This window comes from Lampetra planeri, chromosome 35 (assembly GCF_965212315.1).
Source record: "Lampetra planeri chromosome 35, kcLamPlan1.2.h2, whole genome shotgun sequence".
Lineage (NCBI taxonomy): Eukaryota > Metazoa > Chordata > Hyperoartia > Petromyzontiformes > Petromyzontidae > Lampetra > Lampetra planeri.
Genome location: NC_136141.1, coordinates 11,483,253 through 11,491,102, shown reverse-complemented (window position 1 = coordinate 11,491,102; position 7,850 = coordinate 11,483,253).

The following is a 7,850-nucleotide window of genomic DNA, read 5'->3' as shown; positions in this document are numbered from 1 at the left end:
GTTACAGACACAGACCCACTACTACACAGTGTTACACACTCAGACCCACTACTACTGCTCAGTGTTACACACTCAGACCCACTACTACTACTCAGTGTTGCACACACAGACCCATGACTACTACTCAGTGTTACACACACAGACCCACTACTACTACTCAGTGTTACACACACAGACCCACTACTACTGCTCAGTTTTACACACACAGACCCACTACTACTACTCAGTGTTACACACACAGACCCACTACTACTACTACTACTCAGTGTTACACACACAGACCCACTACTACTACTGCTCAGTGTTACACACACAGACCCACTGCTACTACTCAGTGTTACACACACAGACCCACTACTACTACTCAGTGTTACACACACAGACCCACTACTACACAGTGTTACACACACAGACCCACTACTACTACTCAGTGTTACATACACAGACCCACTACTACTACTCAATGTTACACACACAGACCCACTACTACACAGTGTTACACACACAGACCCACTACTACTACTCAGTGTTACACACACAGACCCACTACTACTACTCAATGTTACACACACAGACCCACTTCTACTACTCAGTGTTACACACACAGACCCACTACTACTATTCAGTGTTACACACACAGACCCACTACTACTGCTCAGTGTTACACACACAGACCCACTACTACTATTCAGTGTTACACACACAGACCCACTACTACTACTCAGTGTTACACACACAGACCCACTACTACTGCTCAGTGTTACACACTCAGACCCACTACTACTCAGTGTTGCACACACAGACCCATGACTACTACTCAGTGTTACACACACAGACCCACTACTGCTACTCAGTGTTACACACACAGACCCACTACTACTACTCAGTGTTACACACACAGACCCACTACTACTGCTCAGTGTTACACACACAGACCCACTTCTACTGCTCAGTGTTACACACACAGACCCACTACTACTACTCAGTGTTACACACACAGACCGACTACTACTACTCAGTGTTACACACACAGACCCACTACTACTACTCAGTGTTACACACACAGACCAACTACTACTACTGCTCAGTGTTACACACACAGACCCACTACTACTACTGCTCAGTGTTACACACACAGACCCACTGCTACTACTCAGTGTTACACACACAGACCCACTACTACTACTCAGTGTTACACACACAGACCCACTACTACACAGTGTTACACACACAGACCCACTACTACTACTCAGTGTTACATACACAGACCCACTACTACTACTCAATGTTACACACACAGACCCACTACTACACAGTGTTACACACACAGACCCACTACTACTACTCAGTGTTACACACACAGACCCACTACTACTACTCAATGTTACACACACAGACCCACTTCTACTACTCAGTGTTACACACACAGACCCACTACTACTATTCAGTGTTACACACACAGACCCACTACTACTGCTCAGTGTTACACACACAGACCCACTACTACTATTCAGTGTTACACACACAGACCCACTACTACTACTCAGTGTTACACACACAGACCCACTACTACTGCTCAGTGTTACACACTCAGACCCACTACTACTCAGTGTTGCACACACAGACCCATGACTACTACTCAGTGTTACACACACAGACCCACTACTGCTACTCAGTGTTACACACACAGACCCACTACTACTACTCAGTGTTACACACACAGACCCACTACTACTGCTCAGTGTTACACACACAGACCCACTACTACTGCTCAGTGTTACACACACAGACCCACTTCTACTACTACTACTCAGTGTTACACACACAGTCCCACTATTACTACTCAGTGTTACACACACAGACCCACTACTACTACTCAGTGTTACACACACAGACCCACTACTACACAGTGTTACACACACAGACCCACTACTACTACTCAGTGTTACATACACAGACCCACTACTACTACTCAATGTTACACACACAGACCCACTACTACACAGTGTTACACACACAGACCCACTACTACTACTCAGTGTTACACACACAGACCCACTACTACTACTCAATGTTACACACACAGACCCACTTCTACTACTCAGTGTTACACACACAGACCCACTACTACTATTCAGTGTTACACACACAGACCCACTACTACTGCTCAGTGTTACACACACAGACCCACTACTACTATTCAGTGTTACACACACAGACCCACTACTACTACTCAGTGTTACACACACAGACCCACTACTACTGCTCAGTGTTACACACTCAGACCCACTACTACTCAGTGTTGCACACACAGACCCATGACTACTACTCAGTGTTACACACACAGACCCACTACTGCTACTCAGTGTTACACACACAGACCCACTACTACTACTCAGTGTTACACACACAGACCCACTACTACTGCTCAGTGTTACACACACAGACCCACTACTACTGCTCAGTGTTACACACACAGACCCACTACTACTGCTCAGTGTTACACACACAGACCCACTTCTACTGCTCAGTGTTACACACACAGACCCACTACTACTACTCAGTGTTACACACACAGACCGACTACTACTACTCAGTGTTACACACACAGACACTCTAATACTACTCAGTGTTACACACACAGACCCACTACTACTACTGCTCAGTGTTACACACACAGACCCACTACTACTACTCAGTGTTACACACACAGACCCACTACTACTACTCAGTGTTACACACACAGACCCACTACTACACAGTGTTACACACACAGACCCACTACTACTACTCAGTGTTACACACACAGACCCACTACTACTACTCAATGTTACACACACAGACCCACTACTACTCAGTGTTACACACACAGACCCACTACTACTGCTCAGTGTTACACACACAGACCCACTTCTACTACTCAGTGTTACACACACAGACCCACTACTACTGCTCAGTGTTACACACACAGACCCACTACTACTACTCAGTGTTACACACACAGACCCACTACTACTATTCAGTGTTACACACACAGACCCACTACTACTGCTCAGTGTTACACACACAGACCCACTACTACTATTCAGTGTTACACACACAGACCCACTACTACTGCTCAGTGTTACACACACAGACCCACTACTACTGCTCAGTGTTACACACACAGACCCACTTCTACTGCTCAGTGTTACACACACAGACCCACTACTACTACTCAGTGTTACACACACAGACCGACTACTACTACTCAGTGTTACACACACAGACCCACTACTACTACTCAGTGTTACACACACAGACCCACTACTACTACTGCTCAGTGTTACACACACAGACCCACTACTACTACTGCTCAGTGTTACACACACAGACCCACTGCTACTACTCAGTGTTACACACACAGACCCACTACTACTACTCAGTGTTACACACACAGACCCACTACTACACAGTGTTACACACACAGACCCACTACTACTACTCAGTGTTACATACACAGACCCACTACTACTACTCAATGTTACACACACAGACCCACTACTACACAGTGTTACACACACAGACCCACTACTACTACTCAGTGTTACACACACAGACCCACTACTACTACTCAATGTTACACACACAGACCCACTTCTACTACTCAGTGTTACACACACAGACCCACTACTACTATTCAGTGTTACACACACAGACCCACTACTACTGCTCAGTGTTACACACACAGACCCACTACTACTACTGCTCAGTGTTACACACACAGACCCACTACTACTACTGCTCAGTGTTACACACACAGACCCACTACTACTGCTCAGTGTTACACACTTAGACCCACTACTACTCAGTGTTGCACACACAGACCCATGACTACTACTCAGTGTTACACACACAGACCCACTACTGCTACTCAGTGTTACACACACAGACCCACTACTACTACTCAGTGTTACACACACAGACCCACTACTACTGCTCAGTGTTACACACACAGACCCACTACTACTGCTCAGTGTTACACACACAGACCCACTTTTACTGCTCAGTGTTACACACACAGACCCACTACTACTACTCAGTGTTACACACACAGACCCACTACTACTACTGCTCAGTGTTACACACACAGACCCACTACTACTACTGCTCAGTGTTACACACACAGACCCACTACTACTACTCAGTGTTACACACACAGACCCACTACTACTACTCAGTGTTACACACACAGACCCACTACTACACAGTGTTACACACACAGACCCACTACTACTACTCAGTGTTACACACACAGACCCACTACTACTGCTCAGTGTTACACACACAGACCCACTTCTACTACTCAGTGTTACACACACAGACCCACTACTACTACTCAGTGTTACACACACAGACCCACTACTACTACTCAGTGTTACACACACAGACCCACTACTACTACTGCTCAGTGTTACACACACAGACCCACTACTACTACTGCTCAGTGTTACACACACAGACCCACTACTACTACTCAGTGTTACACACACAGACCCACTACTACTGCTCAGTGTTACACACACAGACCCACTACTACTCAGTGTTACACACACAGACCCACTACTACTACTCAGTGTTACACACACATTCCCACTACTACTACTCAGTGTTACACACACAGACCCACTACTACACAGTGTTACACACACAGACCCACTCCTACTACTCAGTGTTACACACACAGACCCACTACTACTACTCAGTGTTACACACACAGACCCACTACTACTACTCAGTGTTACACACACATTCCCACTACTACTACTCAGTGTTACACACACAGACCCACTACTACACAGTGTTACACACTCAGACCCACTACTACTGCTCAGTGTTACACACTCAGACCCACTACTACTACTCAGTGTTACACACACAGACCCATGACTACTACTCAGTGTTACACACACAGACCCACTACTACTACTCAGTGTTACACACACAGACCTACTACTACTACTACTCAGTGTTACACACACATTCCCACTACTACTACTCAGTGTTACACACACAGACCCACTACTACACAGTGTTACACACTCAGACCCACTACTACTGCTCAGTGTTACACACTCAGACCCACTACTACTACTCAGTGTTGCACACACAGACCCATGACTTCTACTCAGTGTTACACACACAGACCCACTACTACTACTCAGTGTTACACACACAGACCCACTACTACTGCTCAGTGTTACACACACAGACCCACTACTACTACTCAGTGTTACACACACAGACCCACTACTACTACTCAGTGTTACACACACAGACCCACTACTACTCCTCAGTGTTTCACACACAGACCCACTACTACTACTACTCAGTGTTACACACACAGACCCACTACTACTCCTCAGTGTTACACACACAGACCCACTACTACTACTCAGTGTTACACACACATACCCACTATTACTACTCAGTGTTACACACACAGACCCACTACTACTCCTCAGTGTTACACACACATTCCCACTACTACTACTCAGTGTTACACACACAGACCCACTACTACACAGTGTTACACACTCAGACCCACTACTACTGCTCAGTGTTACACACTCAGACCCACTACTACTACTCAGTGTTACACACACAGACCTATGACTACTACTCAGTGTTACACACACAGACCCACTACTACTACTCAGTGTTACACACACAGACCCACTACTACTACTCAGTGTTACACACACATTCCCACTACTACTACTCAGTGTTACAGACACAGACCCACTACTACACAGTGTTACACACTCAGACCCACTACTACTGCTCAGTGTTACACACTCAGACCCACTACTACTACTCAGTGTTGCACACACAGACCCATGACTACTACTCAGTGTTACACACACAGACCCACTACTACTACTCAGTGTTACACACACAGACCCACTACTACTGCTCAGTTTTACACACACAGACCCACTACTACTACTCAGTGTTACACACACAGACCCACTACTACTACTACTACTCAGTGTTACACACACAGACCCACTACTACTCCTCAGTGTTTCACACACAGACCCACTACTACTACTCAGTGTTACACACACAGACCCACTACTACTCCTCAGTGTTACACACACAGACCCACTACTACTACTCAGTGTTACACACACAGACCCACTATTACTACTCAGTGTTACACACACAGACCCACTACTACTCCTCAGTGTTACACACACAGACCCACTACTACTACTCAGTGTTACACACACAGACCCACTACTACTACTCAGTGTTACACACACAGACACACTACTACTACTCAGTGTTACACACACATACCCACTATTACTACTCAGTGTTACACACACAGACCCACTACTACTCCTCAGTGTTACACACACATTCCCACTACTACTACTCAGTGTTACACACACAGACCCACTACTACACAGTGTTACACACTCAGACCCACTACTACTGCTCAGTGTTACACACTCAGACCCACTACTACTACTCAGTGTTGCACACACAGACCCATGACTACTACTCAGTGTTACACACACAGACCCACTACTACTACTCAGTGTTACACACACAGACCCACTACTACTGCTCAGTTTTACACACACAGACCCACTACTACTACTCAGTGTTACACACACAGACCCACTACTACTACTACTACTACTCAGTGTTACACACACAGACCCACTACTACTCCTCAGTGTTTCACACACAGACCCACTACTACTACTCAGTGTTACACACACAGACCCACTACTACTCCTCAGTGTTACACACACAGACCCACTACTACTACTCAGTGTTACACACACAGACCCACTATTACTACTCAGTGTTACACACACAGACCCACTACTACTCCTCAGTGTTACACACACAGACCCACTACTACTACTCAGTGTTACACACACAGACCCACTACTACTACTCAGTGTTACACACACAGACACACTACTACTACTCAGTGTTACACGTGTAGTGGTGATACGCGCTGGGTGTATATGTCGTGTGCCAGCGCGTATGTACGGGTGTGTGTGTGGTGACGCGCGCTGACGGGGAGGAGCAGGCGTCAGTGCGCGGGTGGGGGTAGTGCTGCTGATTGGCTGTGTGCCGGTGACGCGCCCAGAGGGAGTGATCGGGTAGCAGCGCGGTGTGATTGGTCGGGGAGTGGAAACACGCGCTGAGCGGAACCGGATCGTAGGGATAGCGCGTGGGGATTGGGTAACTGAGGAGCGGTGCCGACGTTGAGGTCCGCATCCGCTCCGTCTCCCGGGAAGAAGAGGTATATAAGGTGATGCACAGAGGAGCAGGGGGCAGAAGTGGAACCATCTAAGAATGAAGACGAAGGTGTAGAGATAGAGCCCGGAGAGGAGAGTAATGGAGAGTAGAGGAGAGTAAGGTATAAGTGTGTAGCCAGAGAGAGAGAACGGTCTACACGAGCTGAGTAATGTATAGTGTGTAGCCAGAGAGAGAGAACGGTCTACACGAGCTGAGTAATGTATAGTGTGTAGCCAGAGAGAGAGAACGGTCTACACGAGCTGAGTAATGTATAGTGTGTAGCCAGAGAGAGAGAACGGTCTACACGAGCTGAGTGATGTATAGTGTGTAGCCAGAGAGAGAGGAAGGTCTACACGAGCCGAGTATGCATACGGTGTAGCCAGAGAGAGAGAAAGGTCTACACGAGCCGAGTATGCATACGGTGTAGCCAGAGAGAGATGCAAAGTCTACACGAGGCGAGTGGAGAGTGTAGCAGAGGCGCAGAGTCTACACGAGACGAGAGAAGAGTGTAGCCGAGGCGCGGAGTCTACACGAGGCACAGA